The sequence below is a fragment of the Camponotus floridanus genome, unplaced genomic scaffold, assembly GCF_003227725.1.
Source record: "Camponotus floridanus strain SB8 unplaced genomic scaffold, Cflo_v7.5 scaffold606, whole genome shotgun sequence".
NCBI classification, from domain to species: Eukaryota; Metazoa; Arthropoda; class Insecta; order Hymenoptera; family Formicidae; genus Camponotus; species Camponotus floridanus.
The window spans coordinates 696-18,770 of record NW_020229777.1 but is presented as its reverse complement, the minus strand read 5'-3'; the positions used below and the strand labels follow the sequence as shown (position 1 = coordinate 18,770).

At 25.0% G+C, this 18,075-nt stretch overlaps 1 non-coding gene across 1 annotated transcript; it reads right to left on the bottom strand.

The window, feature by feature from the left end:
• Positions 1-13,932: 13,932 nt before the first annotated feature.
• On the bottom strand, positions 13,933-16,654 carry LOC105255478 (the record flags this gene model as incomplete). Its single annotated transcript, XR_003123484.1, has 5 exons — positions 13,933-14,653; positions 15,002-15,221; positions 15,380-15,599; positions 15,848-16,168; positions 16,248-16,654. It is a non-coding gene; the product is annotated as a UDP-glucuronosyltransferase 2B15 (transcript).
• Positions 16,655-18,075: the final 1,421 nt, after the last annotated feature.

Sequence of the window (18,075 nt, the reverse complement as noted above, 5' to 3'; positions counted from 1 at the left end):
GAGACTCACCTTTGCATTACTGCCAGCTTCGTCCCCCAAGTGTAATGCTCTAAGCTCCTAAAAGGTATTCGCCCCTTTCAGGCCCGACGCCGTCGTTGCCGCTTCCTTACACATACACATACATTCTCTCTTTTTCTCTCTCTCTCTCTCTCTCTCTCTTCCTTTCTCTCTCTGTTTGTCTTACCTTCTCTTCCCCTAACATAGACTTCAAACTTGGAGTTATCGTGCTAGTGGCTGTACGTGCGACAAAACGTGGTAGAAAAATGGTCTTCGAGAATCACTACATCGGATATATTACTCTGGTATTACACGGTTCAAAAAGAAATAAAATTTCTTTAAATCAAGAAAAGAGAATAGTCAGTCCTCGCAAATTTTTTCAACTTTAAATTTTTGTCATTTTAACTTTATTATCATTTATTATAATTTATATTATAATTTAACTATATTATTATATGTTCATTTTTCTGTTTTATTATTACAATATGTAATGTGCGTTGAAAAAGAATTTTATTTCATGTAAAATTGGGTAAATGTATTTCTATAATTTTTAACTTCTAGAAAGATTTCCTACAAAGATTTAATAAGATTATTGTGATTAAATGTTGGTTTATTAAAACAATTGAAAACGGCAAATGTCAAAATTAAACAGATACTACCAGTATGAAGTTTGAGTCTAATAGTTTAAATCTACCCAAATTTTTTAATTTGGGCAAATTGATGTATTTGATGAATAATTAATTACTTTTGATTTTTCGTAATGTAACGTAAAAAGCGATTTAATAAATTCAAATTTATGGACTTTCTCGCAAACTTGTAAATTAATTAAATTATTTCATTTTTTATTTGATCTGATGATAGGATAAAGGGATCACTTCCTTAATAAAATAAAGACAATCGCGAAAAAGCGTATTGCATCTGTAAAAATAAAGAAAAGCGACGACGTTAGGAGCAGATACACTTTATTTTGACTCTTTCTTCCTAAAGAGAGGAGGATAGATTGCTGTCGAATGCCTGGAGCTGTATGATACAGCCTGTATCAGCTCAGGTGATCTCGGTGTAGTGAATCAAATGCATAGGATAGGAAGCATTATATCTTTATATGATATGTCCGATTCACCCGTATTCAAATGAGTTAAATCATTACTCCGTTCGCATATTTTGTCGTCGACCGAAAGTTTAATTTATTGGATTCGTAGACGCTCGGTTATACCAAACAGCGGTTTGATTAGCGCATTATTGAAAAATGTATGTTTTTTTGTTAAAAAGTAGGCAGGTTAAAATTTTGTTTCAAATATTTGACATATTTATGTGTTAATTTAACATATTGTATTGATTGAACACAAATGTTAAGTTATTAAAAGAACTGAAAAAATGTAAAAATATACAATGTGCACTATTTTTAAATTATATGATAGATATGTTTCAAATAATTAGTGACAGGATTTAAAAATTCATAGAAATAAAGATTAAAAACTATACATTATTGTCACTGATTATCTTCTCGATCATTGAGACTCGATGTGATTTTAATGTATTTGGACTTATCAGTTTAGGTCTCGATTGAAATTATTATAGAAATGATAATTATTACCAATAATAATTTGACATTTTGATAAGTCAGAATAATAAAAAAATAGCGTTATTGTATATTACTATTATGAAAAACAACATTTTTAATCAAGATTTGAATCTTAACATGATATAATTTTGATATAATTCATACATTTCTATTTATTGTTATTATTTTCATATAAGTCCGCGAACTATTGGTAAAAATTTTTATAAGAGGAAACAGATTTTTTCATAGTATTTTAAGAGAAGAAAAATTTTAATTTGAAAATTTTGAAGATATATTTACTTTTACAAGAAAAATATATGTGTAAAATGAAAAGCAATTAAAGATTGTGTACTGGAACCACGATATTTTTACATTACAATGCTTCTTTTAAAGATTTTACACTGTTATTATAATATTATATTTCTATCAGTATTTTTAAAAGCAATAATAATAAAAACAACAAAATCTTTTGTATGAATTTTATCTAAATTACAATGTTAAGATCGTAATCTTGATTAAAATGTTATATTTTCGATGGCAATACGCTATTAATGCTATTTTTTTATTATTCTGGTCTATCAAAATTTTTAAACATTTCTAAAATGTTGAAACAACATTTTTATATTGTTATTTTTAATATAAGCAACATGTTATATTAATTTTATTTTCTTATTAAATTACAAAATTTTCACGAAAAAAAATGTAAAATTTTACATATTTTAATAATAAATTTAAATTATTACATCTATAAAATGTAAAACAAAGAATAATGCTTTTATAGTTAATTTTATCATTAAATAAATGTTGAATTTACATTAAAATTTATTTCAAATTATTATGAAGTTTGAATTTATTTTGTGTTAAAATATGAACATAGCATTAGTGTCATTTAATATCATTTAACATATCCATATTATATTAAATTAACATAAAAACTTGTGTGAATTGTTTGAAAAATTTTCCGTGAACTTGCAATGTATGTTAAATTTAACTTATGCGATATATGTTAAATTTAACAAATTTTCTTAAGAGTGCAGATATTTTCGCGGACCGTAATAGACATATACTGGACAATACTGGAAAAAGATTAAAAGAACGCCTTGAAGATACATCCCTGATGCCTAACTGTTGTTCGTCGGGCAGCGTCTTTTGGCGGTTTGGCCGATAATAATGATGGAACGAATCGTTACAATAAATATAATTTTATAAAATTAATAATAAAAAATTATTAATAAATTAATATTCTTATATAAACATGAAGAGCATGTCTAATTTGTAATCACGAAGCGGAAAGACGTAGAAGAGATTAAAATAATAGATATTTTTTGTTACATTTTTTTGGATTATTTCTTTTAGAAAAATTTTTACGCTCTTTGTAAATTTTCTAAAATTATAACATGTAAAAAATTTAGTTGTACAAAAATTCTTAATATTCCTTAGCAATATACTAAATGTAGTGAGTATACATAATATGTATAACATCAATAAAAAATATGTATTGCTTCTTAATGATTGTATCCTAATCTAATGTATGTTGCATACCTTAGGATGCGAAAAGGCACAAAACATGCAACATACGTAAATTATTGAAATTTAAAGAAGAAAAGAAATGGATTTAAAATAAATGAATGCATATAACATAAATAATATAATAATAAAATAAATAATGTAATGATAAATATACAACACGCAAAATATTATTTTCATTAATATCATTATAAAAAATATTATAAAAAGTATTATACATTATAATGAAAATAATATAAAATGTCATAAATGTGCAGATAAATATATAATTGATCGTCGTTATTATGCAAAAATAGGAAAAGAGAAAGTGATAATGCACGTGTATTTAATTTAACTAAAAATTATGATTATCATATAAAAATTAACAAACACTGATTGGTGACACTAAAATAAATTTCTTCTACATCAATATTTACAATAGCAGAAATCAAACTCGTACATTTGCGACCTTTCCCCGTTATCAGCTTCTACGAACTGCTGTAGGAAATTCTTCTCGTGTTTAACAGAAATAATTTGTGATACGCAGTGAACACCATGGAATCCAGGGAAATAAAACAGTTCTGGATGTGGCATTATAATTCGTTCATAAATAATGATTTCGTGAAATGTGATTTGTGTAATACAATTTTTCGAACTGAAAAAGAAACGAATCATTTAATATCTCATATAATGAAGACACATGAGGAATTTTATAATTTTATATTGAAGCCTACACGTAAAATAAATATCAATTGGGAGCAATTTTATGCAATGAAAAATGGTCAGGCGATATGTCAAATTTGTAACAGACATTTTCTTCGTTATAGAATAAATATGAATTTAGATTTAGAAATACATCTAAGCTACAAACATGGAATTACGATGAGTAAAATGTATGCTCATTATGACTGGTTGTGCTTATATTTTAAAATGGAGCTTGATGAAAGACGTATGTATTATATTGAGGCGCACTGCAATATTGTAGCAACGTATTTGAAGTAAGCAATTCTTACACTTTAATGAAACATTTGTGTGACGAGCATCAGATAAACCCGCATGCAATTCTTGCACCACATAATTAAGAACACATTAGGTAAATTTTTGTAAATATATAATTTACTTTTTTGTAAATTTAAAATTTAGTTAGTATAACTAATATTATATATATCGGACAATTTAAATGTATCTATTTGTAATTCGAATATAAACAGTAACTTGTGAAAAAATAGAAGTATAAAAATTAACATTTAAATAAACAATTAAATATTCAGATTCTGTTAATATTAAAAATAAGTTTTCAAATTTTTTCGAATTATAAGATTTTAATAGTAACACATTTAATCTATCAATAATGTGCGTTGAAAAAAGAATTTATTGTTGCGTTAAAAATTAAATACTAAATAAATAAATAAATATATATATATAATATATATATATATATATATAACTTCTAAATAATTTAATATTGGTTATAATATTTTTTTTATTTTAATAATTCCGTTTTATCTAAATTGTAGGTTATGAACGTATTTAAGTTGAACACAATAATTCGACAAATTCAAGTAGACACGTAACAGTGGGACAGATCAGGAAACAATGCTATACCAAGCAGCTAATTTCAGCAATATCAACAACATTGATTCTAATAACGGCTTCAATTATTTCAAACAAATAAAGAAGTTAAAGCTCTTAATAAATATTTATTCGCCGATAATGAAATAATAATATTAAATAAACATCATAATAATATATCTATTACGTTATATTAGAAACATTCGAGATATTCAATTTTATTCAACTATTTAATATACTATATTTCAATAAAATAATTTAAATTTGCTGTTTATTTATAATTCAACTATAATTACTTGTTTGTAATAATGTATACATATACAATAGATAATCGGATAAAAATCATTGGATCTAGGAAATATTTGTACTAGTACAATATTAAATTTTCTAAATTCAGAATAAATTTATTTATTATAGTTTTGATATCTTTAATAATTGTGTAATCACATAATTGGACGAATTTTATAATATTGATTATTCCATTTCTATATTACTTCCAATTTTTTGTATAAATGCCATTATCTGCGAGAGGAAATTCAACAATAATCGTGCAAATTTTAAAATACATGTTGAAAATAATAATACATAAAAAGACACTAGTTGCGGTAAACATCTGTTACAATTTTTAACGCGATTACAATTTTAATGATACCGAAATATAGGAAAATGAATTTGACAAGTAATAACCCATATAGCATCTATATTAAAAAGACATTCACAAGACATCTTAAAGATATCCAATCGCCCAAAGATGTCTTCTGGATTCCCTTTGAACGTCTTTTAGATATGCATGCTATGTGACAAGTAGCTTTGTTTTCGAAGCGTAAATAACATATATCATTATTTGACAAATTTAATTATTAACTTTCTGACAAGTTTATAATCTAATCTGACAAGTTTATAATCTAATTAATTTGTTTTTTATCTCTTCTAAGCATCATCAAACATTTATAAATTTTTGTCATTTAGATTCATATTCTCTTTTACATAAATTAACTTTTATATAAAATATATTTCTTATAATTACATTTAATAATAAATAAATATGTATTTTATTATTGTTGTTATTGTTTATAATAATATTATTTATTATTATTATTATTATATATAATTATTATTATATGTATTATATGACATTATATATTATTTATTTATTATTATTATTATATATAATTATTATTATATGTATTATATGACATTATATATATATATATATATATATATATATACTTATATATATATTACAGAGAAACGTATTAATAAATATATGTAAATTTATGTTTCTATTTTTTCAAAGTATTATGTTTTATCACGATGCGATTACGATTGTTTGTAATGACAATAAAAAGTGATATATTCTTATTAATGCAAAATGATTTTTCTAAATAAATAAATATAATGTAGTCTTTATACAAACCTGTTATTACTTAATAAAAAAATTTAACATAATGTTCAATATATTCATTTCACAATTGTTAACTTTTTGCCAACTATTGATTAGAATCAATTGTTTAAAATTAAAAGTTTAATTTTTTGTATTATTATTTATCTGTCATTTCATGTAAATCTATCATTATATGATTCTATAGAAATAATGTATGAAAAATACATACTCTATTAATAATGTGATGTATACAATAAATATATATAAATTCAAATATTAAATTTTTTTCTTTCCACTTAAATTTCTCTCTTTTTCTTTCATTCTCTTTACACAATATATCTGATGCAGATGTATTTAAATGAATTGAAAAAATATCTTTTAAAATTCATTTTATTAAAGAAATATTATTTAGAATGTTGCTTTCATCATGTTGCAACACATTCAACTTTGTAAATTAAATTATAACGCACTTTTTACATATTTATTGTTCACATATTTACATACTCTTAGTATATTTGGTGTCTTTAATTTTTCGAACATTGCAACAGTTTTGTTTCTTCGATGCTTCTCCTAGTATAGAAAATTTCTAACTGTATAGATAAAATATGTACCAGAGGTAGAAATAAAACAATATTTTCAATTAAATTGCACTGATAGTGTATCTGATCTATCTAGAGCTCGATAAAAAAAGCAATATTACTTAATATAATATTTATTTCATGAGTTTATTGACATCTCATGTGTAAAATCTCTTGTAAGATATCGAAATAATGCTTATAAAAAAAGAGACAAATGTACAATGATAAATTATTTTTCATAATAATAAAACTAAATTTTAATGACATACATAAAATAAATTTGAAGGCGATGACACACATATTTTACAATTAGTTAAAATTTTGTTAAATGATTATTTAATCATTTCCTCGAAACATTTCTTTTAGATAGCTTATTGTACTTCACCATGAACTTTTTCAAGCGTTATTTATGAAACGATTGACAGGTGAATGATCACTCGGAAGCAATATTACATAAAATATTTCCTTTCTTTATCTACGAAGAATTTACTCATTGTCAATACATTCTTGTCATATCTTATCTAATTCTTCATATATTTCCTCGTGTATTCCTTGACTCTTTCTCTCTTCCTCTCTCTCTCTTTCTTTTTCTCCTTTCTCTGATAATTTCGTTTATGCCTTTTTTTTACATGATATGTCCGATTTAGCCGTATTCAAATGAATTTGATTATTACTCCGTTCGTTTGTTTTGTCGTCGACCGAAAGTTCGGTTTGGATTCGTAGACGCTCGACTATGCCAAAGAGCGGTTTGATTAGCGCATTATTAGAAAATGTACTAATTTTTTTGTTAAAAAGTAAGCCGGTTAAAATTTTTGTATTAAATATGTGACATATTTATGTGTTAGTTTAATATATTGTATTAATTGAACTCAAATGTTAAATTATTAAAGGAACTGAAAAAATGTAAAAATAATACAATGTGCACGTATTTTTAACATTACACGATAGATATGTTCCAAATAATTAATGACAAAATTCAAAATTCACTGAAATAAACATTAAAAAAAACTAACACAATATTGTCATTGGTTATCATCTCGAGCCATGAGACTCGATGTGATTTTGATGTATTTAGACTTGTCAATTTAGGTCTCGATTGAAATTATTATAGAAATGATAACTATTACAATAATAATTTAATATTTTGATAAGCCAGAATAATAAAAAAATAGCGTTTATTGTGTATTATTATCATAAATACAACATTTTTAATCAAGATCTGAATCTTAACATGGTATTATTTTGATATAATTCATACATTTCTATTTATTGTTATTATTTCCATATAGAGTTCGGAACTATTGGTAATAATTTTTATAAGAGGAAATAAATAGATTTTTTCGTAGTATTTTAGGAAGAAAATTTTAATTTGAAAATTTTGAAGATATATTTACTTTTAAAAAAAAAAATATATGTGTAAAATGAAAAGCAATTAAAGATTGTGTACTGGAACCACGATATTTTTACATTACAATGCTTCTTTTAAAAGATTTCACACAATCTGTCATTATAATACTATGTTTCTATCAGTACTTCTGAAAGCAATAATAATATAAACAACGAAATCTTTTGTATGAATTTTATCTAAATTGCAATTTTAAGATCGTAATCTTGATTAAAAATGTTATATTTTCGATGGCAATACGCTATCAATGCTATTTCTTTATTATTCTGGTCTATCAAAATTTTTAAACATTTCTAAAATGTTGAAATAACATTTTTATATTGTTATTTTTAATATAAGCAACATGTTATATTAATTTTATTTTCTTATTAAATTACAAAATTTTCACGAAAAAATAATGTAAAATTTTACATATTTTAATAATAAATTTAAATTATTACATCTATAAAATGTAAAACAAAGAATAATGCTTTTCTATAGTTAATTTTATCATTAAATAAATGTTGAATTTATATTAAAATTTATTTCAAATTATTATGAAGTTTGAATTTATTTTGTGTTAAAATATGAACATAGCATTAGTGTCATTTAATATCATTTAACATATCCATATTATATTAAATTAACATAAAAACTTGTGTGAATTGTTTGAAAAATTTTCCGTGAACTTGCAATGTATGTTAAATTTAACTTATGCGATATATGTTAAATTTAACAAATTTTCCAAGAGTGCAGGTATTTTCGCGGACCATAATGGCGGATATATATATACTGGAGTAAGATTAAAAGAGCGCCTGAAGATGCGCCCCTGGTGCCTAGCTGGTGTTCGTTGGGCAGCAGTCTTTTGGCGGTTGGAACCGATAATAAAGAAGGAATGAATCGTATACATATAAGTATAATTTTATGAAATTAATAATAAAAAATTATTAATAAAAAATTATTAATAAAAAATTATTAATAAATTAGTATTCTTATATAAACATGAAGAGAATAATCTAATTTATAAGACGCGGAAAGACGCGGGAAGAGATTAAAATAGTAGATTATGATTAGATTAGGATTAAAATAATAGATAGATTAGATATTTTTTGTTAAATTTTTTGGATTATTTTTTTCAAAAAAAATTTTTACGCTCTTTGTAAATTTTCTAAAATTATAACATGTAAAAAATTTAGTTGTACAAAAATTCTTAATATTCCTTAGCAGTATACTAAATGTAGTGAGTATACATAATATGTACATCAATAAAAAATATGTATTGCTTCTTAATGATTGTATCCTAATCTTGAATATGTTGCATACCTTAGGATGCGAAAAGGCACAAAACATGCAACATACGTAAATTATTGAAATTTAAAGAAGAAAAGAAATGGATTTAAAATAAATGAATGCATATAACATAAATAATATAATAATAAAATAAATAATGGAATGATAAATATACAACATGCAAAATATTATTTTTCATTAATATCATTATAAAAATATTATAAAAAGTATTATACATTATAATGAAAATAATATAAAATGTCATAAATGTGCAGATAAATATATAATTGATCGCCGTTATTATGCAAAAATAGGAAAAGAGAAAGCGATAATGCACATGTATTTAATTTAACTAAAAATTACGATTATTTAAAAATTAACAAACACTGATTGGTGACACTAAATAGATTTCTTCTACATCAATATTTACAATAGCAGAAATCAAACACGTACATTTTGCGACCTTTCTCCATTATCAGCTTCTACGAACTGCTGTAGGAAATTCTTCTCGTGTTTAACAGAAATAATTTGTGATACGCAGTGAACACCATGGAATCCAGGGAAATAGGACAGTTCTGGATGTGGCATTATAATTCGTTCATAAATAATGATTTCGTGAAATGTGATTTGTGTAATACAATTTTTCGAACTGAAAAAGAAACGAATCATTTAACATCTCATATAATGAAGACACATGAGGAATTTTATAATTTTATATTGAAGCCTACACGTAAAATAAATATCAATTGGGAGCAATTTTATACAATGAAAAATGGTCAGGCGATATGTCATTTTTGTAACAGACATTTTCTTCGTTATAGAATAAATATGAATTTAGATTTAGAAATACATCTAAGCTGCAAACATGGAATTACGATGAGTAAAATGTATGCTCATTATGACTGGTTGTGCTTATATTTTAAAATGGAGCTTGATGAAAGACATATGTATTATATTGAGGCGCACTGCAATATTTGTAGCAACGTATTTGAAGTAAGCAATTCTTACACTTTAATGAAACATTTGTGTGACGAGCATCAGATAAACCCGCATGCAATTCTTGTACCACATAATTAAGAACACATTAGGTAAATTTTTGTAAATATATAATTTACTTTTTTGTAAATTTAAAATTTAGTTAGTATAACTAATATTATATATTTCGGACAATTTAAATGTATCTATTTGTAATTCGAATATAAACAGTAACTTGTGAAAAATAGAAGTATAAAAATTAACATTTAAATAAACAATTAAATATTCAGATTCTGTTAATATTAAAAATAAGTTTTCGAATTTTTTCGAATTATAAGATTTTAATAGTAACACATTTAATGTATCAATAATGTGCGTTGAAAAAAGAATTCATTGTTGTGTCAAAAATTAAATACTAAATAAATTAATATATATATAACTTCTAAATAATTTAATATTGTTTATAATATTTTTTTTATTTTAATAATTCCGTTTTCTAAATTGTAGGGTATGAACGTATTTAAGTTGAACACATAATAATTCGACAAATTCAAGTAAACACGTAATAACAGTGGGACAGATCAGAAAACAATGCTATACCAAGTAGCTAATTTCAGCAATATCAACAACATTGATTCTAATAACGCTTCAATTATTTCAAACAAATAAAGAAGTTAAAGCTTTTAATAAATATTTATTCGCCGATAATGAAATAATAATATTAAATAAACATCATAATAATATATTTATTACGTTATATTAGAAACATTCGAGATATTCAATTTTATTTAACTATTTAATATACTATATTTCAATAAAAAATAATTCAAATTTACTGTTTATTTATAATTCAACTATAATTATTTGTTTGTAATAATGTATACATATACATATTATCGGATAAAAATCATTGGATCTAGGAAATATTTGTACTAGTACAATATTAAATTTTCTAAATTCAAAATAAATTTATTTATTATAGTTTTGATATCTTTAATAATTGTGTAATCACATAATTGGACGAATTTTATAATATTGATTATTCCATTTCTATATTACTTCCAATTTTTTGTATAAATGCCATTATCTGCGAGAGGAAATTCAACAATAATCGTGCAAATTTTAAAATACATGTTGAAGACAATAATACATAAAAAGACACTAGTTGCGGTAAATATCTGTTACAATTTTAACACGATTACAATTTTAATGATACCGAATAAATAGGAAAATGAATTTGACGAGTAATAACCCATATAGCATCTATATCAAAAAGACATTCACAAGACATCCTAAAGATATCCATTCCAAAGATGATGATGAACTCCTGGATTCCCTTTGAACGTCTTTTGGATATGCATGCTATGTGAAAAGTAGCTTTGTTTTCGAAACGTAAATAACATATATCATTATTTGACAAATTTAATTATTAACTTTCTGACAAGTTTATAATCTAATTAATTTGTTTTTAATCTCTTCTAAGCATCATCAAACATTTATAAATTTTTGTCATTTAAATTCATATTCTTTTTTATATAAATTAACTATAAAATATATTTCTTATAATTACATATAATAATAAATAAATATGCATTTTATTATTGTTGTTATTGTTTGTAATAATATTATTTATTATTATTATTATTATATATAATTATTATTATATATATTATATGTCATTATATAATTAATATATATTAATATATATATATATATATTACATATATATATATATATATATTATATATTATATATTACATATATTATATATTACATATACATACATATATATATATATATATATATATATATATATATTATATATATATTATATATATATATATATATATATATATATATATATATATTATAGAGAAATGTATTAATAAATATATGTAAATTTATATGTTTCTATCTTTTCAAAGTATTATGTTTTATTACGATGCGATTACGATTGTTTGTAATGACAATAAAAAGTGATATATTCTTATTAATGGAAAATGATTTTTCTAAATAAATAAATATAATGTAGACTTTACACATACCTATAATTATTTAATAAAAAAATTTAACATAATGTTCAATTTATTCATTTCACAATTGTTAACTCTTTGCCAATTACTGATTAGAATCAGGTGTTTACAATTAAAAATTTAAATTTTTTTTACATTATTATTTATCTGTCATTATATGTGACGTGAATCTATCATTATATAATTCTATAGAAATAATGTATGAAAAATATTTATTCGAGTAATAATGATGTATCTAATAAATATAAATTTAAATATTAAATCTTTTTTTTTTTTTTCTTTACACTTAACTTTCTGTCTTTTTCTTTCATCTGTGTAAAATCTCTTGTGAGACATCGAAATAATAGCAATAGAAAAGAAGACAGTAGAAAAATATACAATGATAAATTATTTTTGATATTTAATAATATAACTATTTTTTATATTTAATAATATAACTAAATTTTAATGACGTACATAAAATAAATTTGAAGGCGATGACTCACATATTTTACAATTAATTGCAATCTTGTTGAATCAATATTTAATCATTTTCTCGAAACATTTCTTCTACTTAGCTTATTGCACTTCACCATGAACTTTTTCAAGCGTTATTTACAGAACGATTAACAGGTGAATGATCACTCGATAACAATATCATGTAAATTATTTCCTTTCTTTATCTATGCACAATATACTCATTGTCGCTCTTGTCATATCTTATCTAATTCTTGTCATGTATTTCCTTGCGTATTTTAATCTTATATTATTTAATCTCTATTAACTTTACTTATTTATTGCGTGTTTATCTTATATTTTATTTACTGATAAATTATTTATTTATTTATTTTCTATTTATTTTATTTTGTTTATTGGCAAATCACGAAATTTTGACCGTAGCATTTTGTATTGCAGCTATTGTGTTCGTTGATCCACTCCTTCGATTTGCACTCGCAGAGGTGCCTGTGGGATAACCGCGCTTCCGCGCGTATATACGTGGCGGTCGCGTTTTATTACACACGGGCCGAGGAAGAGATATCCGGCGCGTCGCGTCGTTACCATCAATAATTGCGGGATCGGCGCGCAATCAAACACGCTTGGCGATGCACATTGAATAATATTTCGTATCATATCAAACGGCGAGTGCGTCGTTCGCGGCAAAATTTTCAAGCAAATAATGGCCGATTGCGTAAAGCAATTTCGCGGCTCATTGCTATTGAAACGTACACCTATATCTCTTCTCCTGCCTCTTCCTCCCACCCCTCCGCCTCATCCGTCGGATGTTGAAACGTACAATTTTTTCCGACGAGTATATTTTGAATATCGCAACTGCGGAAATTGCAAACGGAAATTCGCGAAAAAGAACCATTCGAAACATATTGTGAAATTAAAGTTAAATTTGCACTCTTCGGCTATTTATTTTTCGATACTTCGCAAGGTATACTTAATATTTATTCTGCAAGAATTTTAACATTATAAACTGTAAAATTGAATATGTGATTACATTATTGCATTATTAAATTGTTCTTCAAGTAAGCTTGGTTATTATTGTACATATAATAATTGTAAGTTTTATTGATATTTTTGCATATGTGACATTCTTATTAATAACTTTGTGAAATTATTGATATTCGTCTTAATTCAAGGTTTCGAAAGAATTATAATCTCATGTGTAATCTGCTAGAATATACTTTATTGTGTACGAGATAAAATTTTTCTAAACATCGTTATATCTCCGTGTCAAATTGAGACTGAAAAATCGGCGGTTTTGCTACAATATGAAATAAAAAAACGAGAAATTTTGTCCCTATATAGTCGACAACATAAAAAAGGTAGTTTGCGAGCCGTGAACATTTCTACACAATTGTATCACAATTCAAATATATTGAGTTATTAATTCATTATTCGATACATTGAGTGCGTTAAAAGTTTTTTATTTTGTCATCATCCATTTTTTGTTTATCGCGCAAGATGCAATATACAATTTTGGACGTAAAAACAACAAAGTACAAAAATCTAGGAATTTTATTTGTATTTTATCATAATTCACACAATGAAGATGTCATCTTTTCGACATCTGTATTCAATATAATTCATCATTGTTGTTTCTTCGCGCTGGATACTAATCTTTTTCTTAATTCTTGTTTGACAATTTGAAATGTGAAACACATAATCACTACGATGATATACGCAACGAAGACAAGTGATACGAGTACAATCGCTTGTATATCCAATAATTGAGTCTTGTACCAAGGCATATCTCGCGACTTGTTCCGAAGATGTCGTGCTCCTTTGTGACGTATGACATGCTCGATCCACCAAATAGCATTGTCCAATGGATCGTATGGCAGATCATGCAGCAGATCACGCAGCTTCAGCATGTTATTCTTGTAACTGAAAGCAGAGAGATAGCAAACGGATTAATTGCCCTGATATCCCAAAAGTTGTTTCTATTTTTAATTTCAATTTTTTCACATTTATGGATTCTAGAGAGAAATTTAATTCATGTAAAAATCGAGCTCCTATTTTGTATCTCGAATAAGCAGTAATTGAACAATTTCGATAATACTAGATTAAATGGTTTTACAAAGAAATAATTGAATTGTTTAAAATATCAAAATATATGTTAGAGTGAAAATTAAGATATCGAAAATATAAAAAAATTCGGAATATTGTTAATTGTGGATATATATATTTAAAAAAAGGACACGATAATAAAAAAAATAATAAAACAAAGATTACCTGGAATTTTGAATGACCTCGAATATGGTCTCTCTGAGTTCGTCTTCCTTCACGTCAGTGAGAATTAATTTTTTTCCCGTGCCATAATCCTCCAGTTGCTTTATATTATAATGTTGATCGGCGAAAACGGGAAAGCCAATCACACATACTCCATTTTCTATCGTTTCTTCGGTGCTTTGCAAGCCTCCTTGATACATGAAGAGCCGTATGTTCGGATGTGCTAATGAGATAAACCGGAAACTTTCACATAATTGATAACTTTTTCATTTTTGTAATTTTTTTTTTATATTAGAGAGAAAAAGTTGTCATTAAAATTTAATACTTCTTTTACGTATATAATATTTTATACAGAAGTTTCGCGCAATGAAAACTACAAACCTAAAACTGCATGCTGCGGCAACCAGTTTCTAATGATGACGTTGTTCGGTTTATTCGGAAGATCGGACTCGAACTTCCACAATACAATGTAAGGTAATTTTTCGAAAGTTTTCAGAAACATGTTTCGTCTTTCGTCAGATAGATACTCGCCTCTGACGTTTGAACCTAAACTGAAATATATAAATCCTTCCTTCGCGTCGTCTAATGTCTTTTGCAGATCCTGCAAAAGTACACATCTTTTGTTACGCATTTTGCTTCAATTAAATAATTTGCTTTACTTAAATTTAATCTCATGTTGTTACATGTTAATATAAAAGATTATATCGTATATTAGAAACTTTTTGCAGTATTTTTCTTGCATGTGTTTATGCGTAGTATGGTTTCGTACGTTATAAGATGTTGTAGAAATTTTTGAATATTAATAGATTTTGTGAGTAAGGATATTTTTATATTATTGCTTATATGCACCTGAGTTAGATTATGGTTGTATTGATTGATTGGACGAGATCCTCTTATTGGAATGATCCCGGGAACGTGTGCATGTGGATAAAGAAACGGATGAAAATTCGATAGAAGCAAGTCCATATTCGAGATAAGCTGATGAGCAAGTGGCACGCTGTCCCCCAAAATATTTCCTAACCATCTTCTCCTGCACGGGGATAATCATGTATCGATACCAAACTATTTGATAAAGACTGTAATATATGTTGATGATACGTTCTAGCAAATTCATATTTTCACCCGAATCAAACAACACGTCTGGCAAATAAGCCCACGATATGGGATTTCCTGCGAAATACAGTCACATTGGTCACATAAGTGTACACGTCACAAGCAGATAAGCATGAATACCGAAAATTTCGCTTACCGAATGCATAATGATGTACAGTCAAAGGCGGTACCGATGCGATCCCGATTAGCGGTGCATCGAAGTGATATGATAATGCGTAAAACGCATCGTAAAACAGGCATTCGACGATAATTAAGTCAAATTTTTCGGTGCTGTTAGGCGATATCAGCCGCTGCATGACGGGGTGAGACAGTGCACTATCCGTCATTTCTTCATTACGTTTATAAAATCCTTCAAAAAAGTGGCTGTATCCCTAATTTTGCCCATGCTATGAGATTAAAATTCTTATCGAGTTTATATTCCGAGTAAGATAATTTCACTTCAGTAAAATTTTGAATAGTAGGATCATTTATGGGAATAGTTGTAAAAACAGTGACATTATATCCTCTTCGCGCCAGTTCCACAGTTATTGGTCGGAAGGCCACCTAAAACCACATCAGTATAATTATAATATTTAATATTTATAAATTCCTTGAACTACACGAAAAGTAATAGCGTAAACATATGTTTGAGGCCTATAGTTACTATAACTATATACATTTATAATATAATCTTATAGAAAGAATTATGGAGTTTTTCTAATTATATATAATGTATATATAATTAAAATATCTGGCGTTGTTATCATAAAAAATACTGGATGATAAATAGATAGATATAGTCATGTAAATGATAATATGTATGCTATTATAATAAAATTTTTAAAAATCAAATTTATTTAACATGCTACTAGAGGATGTTAGTATAAAAATATTATTTTTAAATATGATAAACAATAGGATAGAGCAAAAATAAAAAATTTTTTCCATGCTGGCTAAAATAAAAAAATATCGTTACAAATTTAAATTCATAATAAGAAATATTTTTGAATTGATTAGTGGATTAATTTCTGTGCATCATAATGAAAGCTTCGTAAAGCAAAATTCAAATTTTGATATCAATCAAAGTCGATCTTTCTAAAATGATTGTGTGTTAAGAAATTTAAAAGTTTATCAAAACTTGTTCTCTTTCACTTTGCTTTCTCTCCGATAATATTTTCCAATAATTAATAAAATTATTTAAATGATATACTGTATCATTTGAAAAATGATAAGCGATATCAAGATACATTGCTTTCTGTTAATTGTTTATGTTATTTTATTAATATATATTAATTTTAATATTTATATTAATTTATTGATTCTGTTTAAAATAATATATGCTTAATAAATACGATAAATTTCACAAATATTTAGTAATAAATAAAAATAATATTTATAAGTATCGCATTTTTCAGGTGATATTAAATTTTTTTTGAGTAGACAAAAATTATAATAGTTTTATTATGCTGGACGAAAATATGAAGCGCGAACGTAGTATGAAAATTCATATGCAACAGGTTAATATATTGTACATATCGATTAAATGCATACATAATTCTATTTTATCTTTAATATTTCACTATATATAGACAGAAGTACAAAAAAAATGTAATTTAGTTTTAATATTTTAGCTAATCTAATTTTATAATAAAATAATGCGGAAATAGAAAATTAGGTTATAATACTAATTTAATTTATAACTTTAATCTATATACTAATAATGATAATTTCTTGAACAATAACAATAATATATAAAATTGTATATATATATATATATATATATATATATATATATAAATTGTATATATATAATTGTATATGTATATATATATATATATAATATATAAATTTAGTTTTATTACATTAATGAGAAAAAATGGTACACTATATGATATACTATATTCATATGTTGCGATAAAATTTTTACATCTTATCTAGTTTGCTTTATTCATAAACTGATGTAAGTAAAGAATTTAATATCTCGC